This window comes from Sceloporus undulatus, chromosome 2 (assembly GCF_019175285.1).
Source record: "Sceloporus undulatus isolate JIND9_A2432 ecotype Alabama chromosome 2, SceUnd_v1.1, whole genome shotgun sequence".
In the NCBI taxonomy this organism is placed as follows: Eukaryota; Metazoa; Chordata; class Lepidosauria; order Squamata; family Phrynosomatidae; genus Sceloporus; species Sceloporus undulatus.
Window position 1 is genome coordinate 30,883,287 of NC_056523.1, and position 16,021 is coordinate 30,899,307.

The 16,021-nt window shown below is 41.4% G+C and overlaps 1 long non-coding RNA gene across 1 annotated transcript in view; it reads left to right on the forward strand.

The window, feature by feature from the left end:
• Positions 1–14,387, forward strand: part of LOC121921649 — a 63,460-nt gene extending 49,073 nt beyond the window's left edge. Inside the window, exons 2-4 of the long non-coding RNA XR_006102000.1 lie at positions 12,147–12,169; positions 13,104–13,168; positions 14,154–14,387. This is a non-coding gene — a long non-coding RNA (uncharacterized LOC121921649). The remainder of the gene's footprint in view (positions 1–12,146; positions 12,170–13,103; positions 13,169–14,153) is intronic.
• The last annotated feature ends 1,634 nt before the right edge of the window (positions 14,388–16,021 follow it).

The following is a 16,021-nucleotide window of genomic DNA, read 5'->3' on the forward strand; positions in this document are numbered from 1 at the left end:
CTGTATTTCTTTCCAAGTATTATTATAGTTATTTTGAAGTAAGTCAATATTTTTCTTTGTTAAATGTATCCCTAGATATTTCGCTTTATTTACTGTTGTGAATCCAGATCTCTCATTTAATTCCTTATCTTCTTCCTTATTTAAATTTTTTAACATCACTGTTTTTTCTGATTAATTTTGAATCCTGATACTTTCCCGTACTCTTTTATCGTTGTGTTCAAATAGTCAATACTCATTTTTGGTTCTTCTAAGAAGCAGATCACGTCGTCCGCATATGCTTTGATTTTATAAGTTTGATCTTTTACCGTTACACCTTTTATTTCTGATGTACCAAGACATTTTCTGCAGCTTTTCAAAAGCACCAGTAATTTTAGGGAACTGCCAATGGGAATGCATTTCTGATCCCATTCGGGGCACCCAGGAGGGAGAGGTAATGGGCAGAGTGTGGGAAGAAGGGTGGAACATTCTCATCCCATCCCACTGGTCCTGACTTGGCGGCAAACTGCCTTTGTTTTTCCCCTTTCAGTGCTCACAGTTGATGGGTGAAGATACCAGCTCTTTAAAGAGCTCAAGATCTGAATAGGGATGATATGACAATATTGACTTCACTTGGGAATTGCTGTAAATATCATCAAAGTTATGTATGTGAAACTCTTGATGCAATCTAAGGTGCAAATGAAAAATATAATTATTACACTGAGTATGTGTAGTTGTTGCGACTTCTTGTCAAGCTGACTTTGACATATGGTGAACCTAAGAATGAGAGACGTTTTTTCTAATGAGTCATGTTTTCTCAAGATAAGTCCAAGGTATGACACTTTCAGTTTACCTGTCTTGGCTTCTAGGGTGAGAGTTCAGACTTGATTTGCTCTTGAGTCCCTTCATTTTGTTTTGTTTTCTTTTTTTGGCAGTCCATGATATCCACAAAACATTTCTACAGCACCACATTTCAAATGAGTTGATTCTCTTCCTATCAGCATTTTTCACTGTCTGACTTTTACAACCATATATAGAAATGGAAAATTCAATAGTATGGACAACCCTTACTTTCATATTCAACAATATACCTTAAGGCAGCGGTTCTCAACCTTCCTAATGCTGCCACCCTTTAATACAGTTCCTCATGTTGTGGTGACCCCCAATCATACAATTGTGATGTCTCAGTTCCTAAGACCATTGGAAATATGTGTTTACCGATGGTCTTAGGTGACCCCTGTGAAAAGGTCCTTCGACCCCCAAAGGGGTCACGACACACAGGTTGAGAACCTCTGCCTTAGGGCATGAGGATCTCATCTAGTTCCTGCCCTTCAATGTTCTTGTCTCCTTCTGATTTCTTGACTTTCTTGCATGCCTTCAAATTGTTTCCAACATAGTGACCCTAAGGCAAATCTATCATGAGTTTTAGAGAGGGGTTGCCATTGCCTTCCTCTGAGGCTGAGAGAGTCTGACTTGTCCAGGGTCACCCAGTGGGTTTTCATGACCAGAGACTTGAACCTTGGTCTCCTAGAGTCCTGCTCCAATACTCAACCTGTTCCAACACATTGACTCTCACAATTTCTTGACTATAATCTGCATTTTGATTTATGATGGAACCAAGGTATGAATATCTTTAAATACTTCATTGTCTTCATCATCCACTTTAAAGTAATATAAATAATCAGTGAACAGGCAGCACACTGATAAAGCAACTGTTCTGGTACAACCATGTCCCCACATCATCTTCCACAACCACAAGCAGAGAGGCAGACAATTACACAAATAGTTTCTCCAGGAAAGAGGTGCCAGAGAAACAGCCGCAGTTGTAAAAAGTCAAGCCAAGATAAACTTTGCTTATTTGGTCCCACTCCCACAGTGATGATATAATAATACAGTTCTAGAGATGACAAATAAATAGAGGATGAAATTATGATGAGGGTAATAATAATTCTAGACACAGATTAACAATGGCTTAAATCTGGAAATGTTTTAAGGAAGTAAAACAAACCAAATGATCACAAAGGAACTAATAATACCTTCATAGAACTAATAGTTGTTTAGACTGTGATAGATGAATATATTTTTAAATCTGTCTGCAAAGATGGACCTTGAAAGAGAGCCAGTTTTGTCTGCCTTGGAGAATACAGTATCTGTAAAAAAATAATAATAATGATAATAAGGGTTGGTGCATACAGTCTGTACATAGGGACTGAGTTTCCCTTATCCAGAATTCCAAAATCCTAAATATTCCAAAACTTAAAACTTTTTCATGGGTGGCTGAGAGAGTGACACCTTTGCTTTCTCATAGTTCAGTGTACACAAACTTTGTTTTATGCACAAAATTATGAAAAAAATATTGTTTAAAATTACCTTCACACTTTATGTATAAGGTGTATCTGAAACATAAATGAATTTTGTGTTTAGACTTAGGTACGTTTATGCAAATATAGGTATTCTAAAATCCCACCCTGCCCAATTCCAAAATCCCAAACACCTTTTGACCCAAGCATTTTGGATAAAGGAGAATCCCTGTAGGGAGAAGCGGGATATAAATAAATAAAAATTATTATTATGATTATAAGTCAAGGGCAGGTTTTAGGACCAAAATAATGATTTTTGATATGACTCATGGATAAGTTGAGGGTAGAACGTGGGGGCATGTAACAAAAGATCTAAAAGAGAAGACACCACTTTCCTCCCTCCTTCTTCTCTGGACCTCTCCCAACTTCCTAACATCACTTCCCTGGTGCAGCAGGAGGAGGTTTTAATCATTGAATCATAGAGTTGGAAGAGATCACAAGGGCCATCCAATCCAACCTCCTTGCCATTCAGGAACTCTCTGTCAAAGTATCCCTGACAGATGGCCATCCAGCCTCTGTTTAAAGACCTCCAAAGGATTGAAAAGGGAAGGAACTAGAGGGATAATGGGGTTTGGTGGGCAGAAGAGATCCAGAGAGGGAGGAGGAGGAGGATGGGGAGAGAAGGTTTTAATATTGGATTGTGAAGGGAAGGAAATGGAGTTAAATGGGGTACTTAGTGGGCAGAGAGATCCAGAGGAGGAGGAGGGGTATGGGTAGGGAAGGATTTAACATGTAATTGAGAAGGGAATCACTTCTTACACACACACACACACACACACACACACACACACACACACACAGCCTCCGCAGCTCCACAGATCACTGCCTAGACAGGGAGAGTGGGCATCCGGGTGGAGCCTCTATCAGGACCTTTCTAAGCAGTATTACCATACTGACTCGTATATGTCAACCCAGGATTTTAGGGTCAACTTTGGGCATACATTTTTTGACTTATAGTTCAGAATATACAGTACTTGCTTGCTGCAAAGGCAGAACTTTTGGGATCTTCATATACAGTTAAGTCTTTGGAACCACAAGGGATTGGTCCTGGGACTCTGTGAATGTGAAAAAAATGTGATCACGTCCCATATTATTAAATGGTGGCAAAATGAATACACATGCTTCAGTGGGTCTATGTTCACATTGCTGCCACTTAATAATATGGGGTGTGATAATCTGTGTATGAATTTGCAGACAGGAAGCCTTTGGATCCAAAGGGCCAAATGTAGTATTTTCTGCATATATCAAAAACTGTTCTGGAGCTAAATCTTTTGAGAGAACTGAAGAGTCTTTGAGGAACCATTGTGCTATGCTGAGATGATCAGTCTGGACAAGAACCTTGGCAATGGTGAGATTCCCCCCCCCCCCCCAACACTGTTCCCATGGAAAGATGTCAAAGAATTCCAACCTTAAGATTCCAATTGCAAATTCATTATGCAATTGGAAATCCCTCTGGAATAGTTTAGGCTGATGGGGGGGGGGATTAATCTATTTGGGGGAAGGCATTGAGTAGTTGTTTTCTTATGGTTGATTTCTCTATGCATCTATTATGATTATATAGTATTTACACACCTACCATCCCTTTTGTTTTTGGTTTTTAATGCCTTTGGTGTTATATCAAGTATTTGGAGAGCCACTGGAGCAGTGGACAGTAATAGGCTTAGAGGATCCAAGTATCAGACTTAGTACAAGAGTCCATTTATGGAATCAGATTTTCTGTGTGAGTAAAGAAAAACTGGGAGCAATAGATTCATTTATTATTTTGATGCATAACAACAAGGAAGATAAGGGTGAGATCAGCTCCAGACCAAACTTTGGGACTTGAAGCAGAAAGAACACATTTTGTCCTGTGCAGATACTGACACTGAATAACACACACAGCAGATTAAAGGGTATCAGAAGTCATTGCTTGATAAGGAAATTGAGGGCAGCAGACAGAGAAGCTGGCAAGGTTACTGACCAATTTGGTTTTTACCAAGGGAACTGGAGCAAGGCCTGCTTTGCATTTTTTTTAGTATGATGCCCCAGTTTTCACTGTTTCAGACTGTGCTTTGCTTTCTAAAGTAGGGAAGTCAGTCTGACCTCTGTTTTGAAGTTGGATTGAATCCTTGAAGGCTAGAGCTGTAGAGTATTCTGAAGCCAAGGACTGGCTGCATATTTATAAACAGTTTAGAAGAACAGCATGAACTGCGCGCCGGGGGGGGGGGGGCTTGTAAGGAAATTTTCTTTACGCTGTCTTTGCTGCTTCAGTGAACACAGCAGCATGTTTGGATTTGCTTTGTTACGTGCCACTGGGCCTCGTGCTAGAAAAGCGAGGTCAGATCCAAAGTTAAGTCTCACTGTATAGGCATTCTGATCTTCAAGCTCTTAAATAGGCCTGTTGACTAGCCTAGAATTTGTTATTACTAAACCTTACTGCCAATTTTAATTCACTAAACAGCAAGTCCTACTCTCCTTGGGTAGCAGAGTCTACTGGTGATGCCTGAGCACATAAATGTATTTATTTCCATCAAACTGTGTGACTAATACCACTCAATAAAGCCAGCACTATGATGTGGTTTGAATGTTGGACTAGGACTCCAAGAGAACTGGGTTCAAATCTCTGTTCGGCCATGGAGCATGGCAATGGCAAACCTCTGAATAAATTGTGTCAAGAAAACCCCATTATATGTTCATGTTAAGGTCACCATAAGCATACGCCACAGCTGTCAACTGTTCTGGTTTAAGTAGGAGAGCCACACTTAATCATTTGCCCTCCAGATTTTATAGGCACATATAACTGGTCAGCATGGCCAGTGAACACGCAAAGTGGCAGTGAAGATAAGGAGGAGGACCAAAGAAGTGGCAGAGGTGACGAAGAAGGTGGTAAAGATGTTGCTAAGGGCCTCCTTATCTTTGCCTTCACTGCTGCTTCTTCCTCCATCCAGCAAGGGGCTGCTTCCATCACTCATGGGATTATGGCTGGTGAAGGCTCTGCTAGTCCAGGGGAAAGGCTACATTATCTGTTTCTTCTCATCTTTGCTGCCACCACCACCACCAGTTCCTTCACCTGGCAAGGTGCTACCTCCACATGTGGCATGGTTGGTGAAGGCTTGGTTCATAGGTAAAGTAAACATGCTCTCACATTATAACTTAGTAAGTGAGAAGTCATGTAGGGCAAATTTAACATCTAGTGACAAAGAGAATAACCACAACTCCCTCAAAAGACCATCAAAACAATGATGATGAAGGAGTATGTTCCACTAGCAAAGAAAGGGTCTACCAGTGTGGGTTTATCCAATGTAAAGGGCCTCTGTTGGGTTAGAGATATCTCTGTGAGTCTAAATGTACCACTTGTACCAGCAAAGGCTGGGTTCTGAAACATGGCAAGGCTGGGATACAGACAGCCACAAAACTAGTGGATCTACCATCCTTTTGGTTGCCGGGGAAACTTCAGAATTTTGCCACTCTCTCCATGCCAGGCTTGGATGTTGTACCCAAATCTGTTTCCACTGGAAGCAAGGAAGGAAGAGAGAAGAGGGGGCAAAAGACATGGAATATATAGGAAAGATAAGAAATAAACAACCCTTGGTTACCAGGCCATGACTATCCCAGCCTTCAGGTTGCAAGGCTGGGAGAGACTTAGGGCTGCCCCTTGTGATGTTACAATGGGCAGGTCCTGGGGATATGACAAAGGTGACATTATCAGGCATATTGCCTTGATGATGCATTTAAGCAGGATATATTATGGTCAATTGCAGTTACAAAAAACAACAACATGTGTAACAAACGAGAAAAACGTATGCACATTTTTAAGGCAGTGCTGTCACCCTGAGAGTTTTCCTCCTCACACTGAAAACTGGAGAAGAGGTGCCAGGTCCTGAGATCCAGCACCCCTACTACTTTCACATTGGCATCCCAGGCCAGTAAAAATAATGGATACCTTCAAACAGAGCATAAATAAGACAACCACTATAACCCTGAGCCAGTTTCCTGCACTGGCACCTTCTAGCAGGGCTGCTAAATATTGTTGTTGCTGTATGCCTTCAAGATATTTCCAACTTATGGTGACCCAAAGATGAACCTATCATGGGGTGTTTTTTTTGGCAAGATTTGTTAACAGGAGGTTTGCCATTGCCATCATCTGAGACTGAGAGTATGTAAATTACCCAGGGTCACCTTCTGAGACTGAGTGTGACTTGTCCAGGGTCACCCACAGGGTTTCCATGGTTGAGCTGAGATTCAGACCCTGGTCTCCAGAGTCATAGTCCAACACTCAAACCACTACACCACGGTGGCTCCCATAATGGCCCTCATAAAACAAAACTGAAACTGGTTAGAAATCAATTGTTGGTTTGAAAAAAATAGGTTGACTGGTTTGTTTCCTTTTTTAATATTAAACAACAAACAGTGACCCTGCAGTCTATTTAAAACATGAATTTTCTCTCCTGTAAGTTTCTAGGATAGGCAATTCGCCAGCAAAAAGGATGTTTGGAAAGATCAAGGGCCCCAAACACCGCCCCACTGACCATGTGAAACACAGGAAACGTTCAAGCATTGCAGGTGCCATATTGAACATAGTGCCATCCAGTGGCACCTACGGAAAATGCTATATTTTTTAATCTCCCTTATGGATTGGTAATGTTCTATGCCAAGGTTGGACAACTATGATCCTTGAGATTTTTTTTTTTTTTTTTGGAATGCAGCATCCCTAATCTTTGGCATTGGCTATGCTGGCAAAGACTGATGGGAGTTGCAGTTCAACAATGTCTGGAAATCCAGAAGTGCTCATCTCTGTTCTAGGAAAAATGATATGATTTGGAGCAGGATGAAGAAAATATAATGAACCATTTCCTTAGATCACCAAATTAGGCAGACAATTTGCAGGGCGGGGTGCAAGTTTTAGGAGGGTACAATTTAAGGAAAAGATGAGGAACATGTCACACTTAGATGTTGTTGAATTGCATTCCCTTGTAATGTTCGCCATGAACTATGGTGGCTAAGGCTATTGAAGTTACAGTCCAAAAATATCTGGAGGATAACACAATTTCCACCCCTGATTTCCAGCTCTAGAATCTCAAAATCTGAGCATTTTTTGCAACATATGACTATTTATTTATTTGTTTACCAAATTTTAGCCCAGTATGTACCCAATGCAGCTTTAAGAAAAAAGTTTCAGAAATGATATAAAAACAGCCAATAAATAGTAAAACAACAACAAAAAACCCCACAGAATTTGTGAGTTAAAAACAACATCATTAAAACCAGATTTTAAATGCTATTCATGTCTAAATTAATGAAGGTCATGTTGGTGGTGATGACAGCAACACTAAAGTCATAGAATCATAGAATCATAGAATTGGAAGAGACCACAAGGGCCATCCAGTCCAACTCCCTGCCACACAGGAACTTCAATCAAAGCATATAGACTCAAAGTCTTGGACTGAATGAGTGATGCATGTTGCTACAGTAGGCCAAGCCCTGAATTATGGCATTAGGATTTTTCATAAGAAAGGCTGAGTCCATAAAACATTGGTGAGTCTTGTGGATCATCTACCTAGCTAAGTAACTATTTTAGTTATCAGTAGCATCTACTAGCCTGATCCCCTCAACCATGTTTTACTGAGCAGCAGCAGCTGCAAATGAACAGGTCTGTTCTTCTGTTGATCAGGATTCAGCAGACTGATATTCCCACCCCCTTCTACCAGTGATCTCTGTTGCAACAGCCAGAGGTGAGATCCCTGTTGTAATTCCTCCTTGGACTGGAGACTGCTGGTAGGTGGGGGTTGTGAACATCAGCGTGTTGTGTCTCAATCAACAGGAAGACTGTTGCTCGCAGTGGTTTCGATCTGATAAGGAAGGATTTGGGGGACATTTATGATTCCTATATTTTTCGTGCCCTATTGAATATGTAGGGATTATGAATATGAAATGGAATTCACAATCACCTTTACGAATGCATGACCTAGAGTTACACATTTGTAAATGTGATTATGAATTCCAGCCATAATTTTATTCTGTAAACATCTTAAATTGAATTGTGCTTGAATGCCAAAGCTGACATGCTAAACTGGAAATAGGTCCAGTATTTTTAGTAGTTGCATAGAACAGGGAATCTCAGTACATAAGATTTGTCATGCAACCAGGTAACAAGCAATGCCTGCTTGCAATCCCCTCTTCTCCACTAACATTAAAGATGCAGGACCATTTGCTATTTTAAATCAGGCAACCCTAGCTGAATACATGTGCACTTTCTGATACCTTGTAGAAGTCTGTAGCAGTCAAAACTCTTGAGCTCCTATTTCAAGAGTAGTCTGCTGTACAGGTTGACAGTGGCCTTGCCTTGAAATTAACAACAACAAATGGGTAGAGAACATGTAGCCCTCCAAAAGATTTTACCTAATTAAGAAAACACAGCACCTGTGCTTCTAGGCCCAAGTCTGCACTGAGTTTTTCCTCCTGAAGTTGTGATCTGATACAAATCATGAAATTCAATCAACAGCAGGGAGAATGTCTGAAAGGTTGACCCACTAGCCTGTAGCAGTGTTTTTCTAGGAGCCAGCATGGTATAGTGATTTGAGCATTGGACTAAGTCTCTGGAGACCAGGATTTGAATTCCCACTTGGACATGGAAACCCAGTGGGTGGCCTTGGGCTTCGGCACTCTTTTAGCCTTAGAGGAAGGCAAAGACAACCCCCACCCCACAAATCTTACCAATAAAACCTTAGAGTAGCTATAATTACTTGAAAGTGCATTACTTGAAAGTGCATAAGTGGGCTTTTTCCACTTTTGACCCTGCAGATGCTTTGGACCCCATACCATTAGCCATTTTCACTAGGCTCCTGGGAGTTGGACTGCAAGCAAGCAAGCAAACAAACTGCAGTTAAAACGCAAAATCAAAATCCAGTGACAACCATAGAGTTGGGGTCCCCCGGTGCGGTAACCCATAGTGTCACTCCCCACACCCCAGACAAGACCTCCTCTCATACCACACCATGCAGAATCCTTACTAATGTTTTTTGTACTAATGTTACTAATAAATCGTAATTCTGTTATATCATTGAATGTAATGGCAATAAATGTGACATTAACAACTAGAAAAATTAAAATTACACCTTTAAAGTATAATATCATAAGCACAGCCTAAATGTATTTACATGGACATAGTTTCATGTGGTTAAAGTAAAAATTTGGTAAAATGTGACATTTTAAAAGAACATCTAAAATAATATAAATAATCTAAAAATAAAATAGACCCCTGGTGGCAAAGTGATTAAATGTCTGTACTGAAGCCACTCATTCACAGTCCACAAGATTGTGAGTCCAATAGCAGCCAGGAGCTCAGGATTGAATCAGCCTTGCATCCTTCCAAGATCACTAAAATGAGTACCCAGCTTGTTGAAGGCAATTGGCTTACACATTGTAAACCACTTAGGGAGTACTTAAGTGCACTGATAAGCACTATAGAAATGTACTTGCTATTGCTATATTTTTTAAAAAATTAATTTTTAATTTTTAAAAATATCCTAAGGCAGGGGTAGACAACCTTTTTGACCCGGGGGCTGGGTTGCTGTCCCTCAGACAACTCAGGGGGCTGAAGCAAAATAATAATAATAATAATAATAATAATAATAATAATAATAATAATAATAATAAATAAATTAAATAAATTAAACCGGGGGAAATGTAGGACAAAAATTTAAAATGGAGGACACTTTTAAAATTAAAAACATGGAGGACACGCCAAAAAATCTGCTGATTTTTAAAAAAATGTTAATATAAATGCATGTTTCTGAGGCTTCTATAGACAATTGCCCACCCTTGCCTGCCTCTTGCCCCATTTGCTCCTCCTTGCCCCCCTTGCCCACCTCTTGCCCCCACTTTCTCCTCCTTGCCCCCTTGCCCGCCCTTGCCCACCTCTTGCTCCCGCTTGCTCCTCCTTGACCCCCTTGCCCGCCTCTTGCCCCCACTTTCTCCTCCTTGCCCCCTTGCCCGCCGCTTGCCCCGCGCACTTGCGCAGGAAGCCAAAGGCCCCCGCGCACCTGCGCCGGCAGCCAGAGGCCGCGTGCACCTGTGCCGGCGGCCAAAGGCCCCGCGCGCCTGCACCGGTGGCCAAAGGCACTGTGTGCTTGCATGGGAAGCCAAAGGCCCCCACGTGCTTGCACCGGCGGCCAGAGGACCCGCACGCCTGCGCCGGCGGCTAGAGGCACCGCGCACCTGCGCCGGTGGCCAAAGGCCCTGCATGCCTGCGCTGGCGGCCAGAGGCACCGCACGCTTGTGCAGGAAGCCAAAGGCCCCACGCGCTTGCGCCGGAGGCCAAAGCCCTCGTGCACTTGCACTGGAGGCCAAAGGTCCCAGTGGCAATCTGTGGCAGGGCCGGGCTGGGGCTGGATCCTAGGCCTTGGCGGGCTGCATGCGGCCCGCGGGCCGTAGGTTGCCGACCCCTGTCCTAAGGCCTCTCCTTTCTTCTCCCACTGATCCTCACCCCACTGACCCCATCTCTTCTGTTGAGATCTAGTGTTTTAAAGGCACACAGGCAAATGCCACAAAGGTAGATGTTTGGGGAGCAGTGGTATCACCCCCATTTAAGATGTTATCTGGTGTGCCCCCCTGGCATCCCTTAGTGATGACCCTGAAATTTACACATTTATGGTGTGTCTAACTTTTGGAAAAGATCAGCTCATTCAATACTTTCCATCTTGTCTGGAAGAAAACCAATGGAGCATTTTGTTTTTAACCAGCTAGATGTAACTCCCAGGCCCCGGTACAGGTTAACCAATTCTCATGAATGGGTGGACAGAACACCTATAGAGTGAGGTGCTATCCTGTACTAAGAACACTTCATGTCAGACCTCCCAATGAATACTCCCAGTTCCTTTGTGTAGACTAGAAGAAGTTTCTGTCTGTATTGGTCTTTTGTTGATGTAGCAGCCTCCTGGCTGATATTATATTATTTCCAGCAACTGAAACAAAGATGAATTAGTCTTAATTGGAGCTACTAAACTAGACAGGACAAACAATGATGCATAATACATTGCAGATGCAGAACAATCAGTTTCAGGCCCGTAGGAGTTTTTTAGTCCTAAAGTTGCCCCTAGATCTTCTTTCCCTTCCCCATAAGGAACCGATTTTAAAAAGCTATGAATGCAACATCATCAGATGTGCAATTTGAATGTCTCACATCAGCATTAATTCTGGTCGATTATTCAATAAATGAAAACATTGCGGTTCCTAGAGAATGGTCTATATTGTTGACTAAGCTTGATTAAAACCTTCCACTTAAAATAAACACACATTCCCTCCCCTTTATATCTCAAAAAATGAACACTTAGCGTTACCTAATATGGAGAAGGGGACATATGCTGAAGTTGCATGCTTTCTGGGAAGTTGTAGGAGGTGGGTTTGTACTACCAAAGCCTTACGTAGTTTTAGCAGATAGGGATGAGAAATATGAGGTCCAGTGCCAATTGTGTGTGCGTGTTTATAGAACTCTGCGTAATCATGATGTTATCACCCTTATTAGGAGCAGGAGGTGGAAAGACTGTGTTGTAAAACCATACCTGTACACACCCACTGAGAATATACTATTCGCTCCCTCACCTATTTCCTATGGTTGGTTTAGCCATGCAACGTCACCAGTAGTCCTTTTCCCTCAGTAGAGTCCAGCAGTAGGTCTGGAGGTTATATAAACAAAAAACACAGTTATATAGCACTATGGTTCCACTTAATTGCTAAGATGATATGCTATGGAATCCTGGGGTTTGTAGTGGGGCACTAGGCCAAGCCTCCTCAACTGTAACTAATAGCATTGTTGTATTTTTATTTCAACAGTATGTAATATACTTCACTGTCTGGTAAGTCTGCTTCTACCTGCATCAGACCACAGTTAGTATTTTTGGTTGCTTCAACCACCTTCTACTTGTATTATTTGGCTTTGTTTGTTTTGATTGTTTCAACATTAATCTTTCTTCCTGTGTTGATATTTGTTCCGTACCTTCTAGGGCAGATTATTTCTACTCAAGTGACATTTGTCACATATATCCGTTGTAAACCCATATTGAATGTTTTAATTTTCCTTTTCCCCTTTTCCTTAATTCCAGCATGCTTAACTGGTTACAAAGAGGATTCTTACTGCTGCTAAGATTATGTCTGGCATAAGATGTAGTGGAGCATAACTGACTTCTGGCATGGTTTCACATGCTCCCTATCTGTAGCCTCTCCTATCTGTAGGCTTATTGTTAATGAATCTGAATAGCTTCCTATGCCAGTAGACACGCTTATTAAAACTAAGATTACTTTTCTCTCCATATAGATGTACAGAGAGTGAGCAAGAAAGAGAAATAAGAGAGGGAGAGAGACAAACATGCAGTTATATTTTAAAGCAGGGCTGGACACCTTGTGACCTGAGAAATCTAACACAGCCCACTAAACATGTAGTGTAGCCTGCCAAGTATTTAACAACCCTCTGATTTGCAGTCTGAAGAAAGAAGCCAAAACAAGAGGACCTGCCATTGACTTCTTGCCTTAACTGGTATTTGAAGCAAATTTAGGTCATGGTAGGAATTCCTCAGTGGACAAAATATCTGAATTTGAATTTGAAAGGAAACTCAGAAAAGTTTGGTAAAGATTACTGTTAGCATTCAAGGATCTTCTATAACATCCTAGGTTGTTCCCAGATTTCACCTAATGTGAAATTTGAGTAAAATGTATGGGGAATTTCAAGGCAATTCTTAAATATTTCACAAAGGACGTATCTAAACCAGCTGTTTATTCTATTGACCATTACAGAGCAGTATGCCTAGCCTGGCCCTGGACTGAACACAATGGTGACCAAATGTACCATGCTGAATCTGGTAAGCCACTACGTCATTGTGCACATGGGCCAGCCAGGTCAATACCTCATCGGCCAGGTCAATACCTGCTGTTTTGAAGCCACCACTGCCATTTACTCATGGGCAGGTGCTCCATGTATAGGCTGCCCAGCATGCCATTGTTTCTTCTGAGGTCCGAAATGGCTACTTGGAGATATGCTCAACAAGGAGTCTGGGCACCCATTTCTGACCTCAGCAGAAGTGGTGGTGTGCCAGGCAGGTTTTACACTGAGCTCCTGCACATGAAGAAGTAGCGGTGGTGGCGGTTCCAAAAACAGACCATCCCCTTTCCCTGCACTGCTCAGCATGGGAAAGGGAGATGGCATGGCTTTTGGATTGTGAACAACTAAATTGTGCCCAAATCAGACACAGTTCAGCTGTTTAAATGCCAAAAGAATCCAAGTTCACTTGGGGGTTTCCAGGAAACACCAGGATATTCCCTGACTTTGCTTAGTTCAGAGCAAAGCCAGGTTCAGAGCAAAATATGCCTGGAAGTACAGTAGCCAGACATTGTCAGGATGGCCAGTATAGGCTTCTGGTGAGTACAGTATTTTTCACCAGTGTAGACAAGCTCAAAGATGAAGGTGTTTTTTGTTTGTTTATGTTTTTTTTAAAAGAGGATTTCCTTTGTGTTATCATCCAGTTTTCAGCCTCTCAGTCCCCTTTCTTCTTTTGGCCTAGGAACAAAACTGTGATATAATCCTGGTAGAATCTTACCAGGGTACAGTATAGGACCTTTTTAATAGACCAGTGAATGTATTGGTATTTGCTTGGAGTCAGCATTTTATTATCAAAGTTCAACATATAACACACTCTATAGATTACTGAGAACTTTGTTGGACTCCATTGTTGTTGGCTGGTTATGTTTGGCATGATGGGTCAAAAGTTTTGCCAGCATGTTTTAATGAAACAATTTTCTACTCTTTCTTTGAGAGTGACTTTTAATGTGTTTTTCTTGCCCTTTCAGGATTTGTTCCCACAACTCTCTCTGCATGTGGCAGCCAGTTTTCGGGCCTGACTTCTATGAATGAAGTCAGTCATGAATATGCTGTGACAGCATGTGCTTGATTCAATGCAAATTAACTTTTGTGTGTGCTTTATGAGCAGTTGAAGTGCCTAAGCAATAAACATGATCTTGCTAAATGTACTACATGCCAGTGATGAAACTGCTACACAACACATGGCTACACAACTGGAAATCATTGGCTGAGTGAAAATGGGCAACCATGTTCCAAGAAAATTAGGCCTCCCAAATTGAAATTTCTGCAAATAGGCCATAATTCCAAGAACTGTGTGACTGAATCCATAACTCTTTTAAGCCCCAATAGACAAACAAGATCAAGGACCTGGAGGAACAGCTACATGATAAGGGGTTTCAATATTTATTGCCTTTCAGTTTAGAAAAAAAAGTGAGTATGGAGGGGGATGTGCTAAGGATTTGTAAAATTATACATGATGTGGAAAAGGTGGATGCAGAGGTTTTCCTTCTCATAACACTACTGAAGAATGAGATATTCAGAATAAATCAAAATAAGTCTTTCACCAAATATGCATATTCTCTAACATTTCACATGTAAAAACCAGACCAAATGCAGAAATGCAGGAATAAAATTTGTAGTTTTGTGAAGCCCAGCACTATTTAGCAGAGCAGGCTAAAGACCCTGTAAAACTACAAACCACAGGATTCCATAGGATGAGCTACAGCAATTAAAATCGTGTTAAGCTGCATTATTTCTACAGTATAGATGCACACTGAGTATCAGTGACTGTCCCAAAGTTACCTAGTAAGCTTCATGGCTGAGGGGGCTGGAAGCTGGACTTCTCAAATCACACTTCAGTGCTCCAACCATACCCCACAATGGCTCCAAGGAAGATGCTTCAAATATATGCTCTTCTCCACGCTTCCACGGTGTCTTCAAAAAGGCCTGAACCAAAAGATACACTAAAATACAGTTATACTTTGATGGTCACAGTTTTTTTTTTTTAAAAAAAATCAGTTTTCCAATCAAAAAATGAAAACAGAAATATTAGTGTATTAGTAAAAACAATGTATGCATACATATAAGAAAACACCCACCAAAATGCATGTACTGTATTATGCAAAACTCTGCACAGAAATTACTAATGTGAAGAAATGTGCATGAAAATTCTTAACAATTTTTATGAGGAGTTAAAAATATAAAGAAGTCATGCAAAAATGGGACAAAATGACTGTAAGCTTGGAAGCATGAGTTTCATGCCTTGGGTCCCTGTATTGGGAGAAAGGTGGGATATAAGAAAATAATAATAATAATAATAATAATAATAATAATAATAATAGGAAGCTTGAGAGTAAAACCAATATTGTCAGATTCCTGCATCCCTAGTGAGATGGAGGCTGAATATGGGCAAAAAACTGGCTGCTCTTCAGAAATGCTCTAAATCAAGATCAGCTATGCTTTTCAAAGCCATCACCAGCCTTTAGAGGCCTCCAGGGTAAGGACACACATTCCCCCATTCCAGCCCAGTTCTTCAAGGTTGTTTAGCAGCAGCTGAGCCTACTGTTCCACCCATAACTACTTATCTGGCGGAGAAAGCACTGTGCACGTATTCCAGGCTGCATGAAGCCACAAAACTAGCAGGTGCCAACCTGCTGACCAGAGATCCAGATGTCTCCAGCTGTTTTGTCAACAATATTCTAGAGCTAACTGCACCTCCTCACTGGCATCCGCTCTAGGTTCCTAGCTAACTGGGTACAAACTCAGCTTTGTAGGTTATCATTTTGTGAGACCACTTTCTCACAGCTGAACATGTAATTCAAAGTTATGTCAAAAGGTTAACAGGCTTCATGGGACC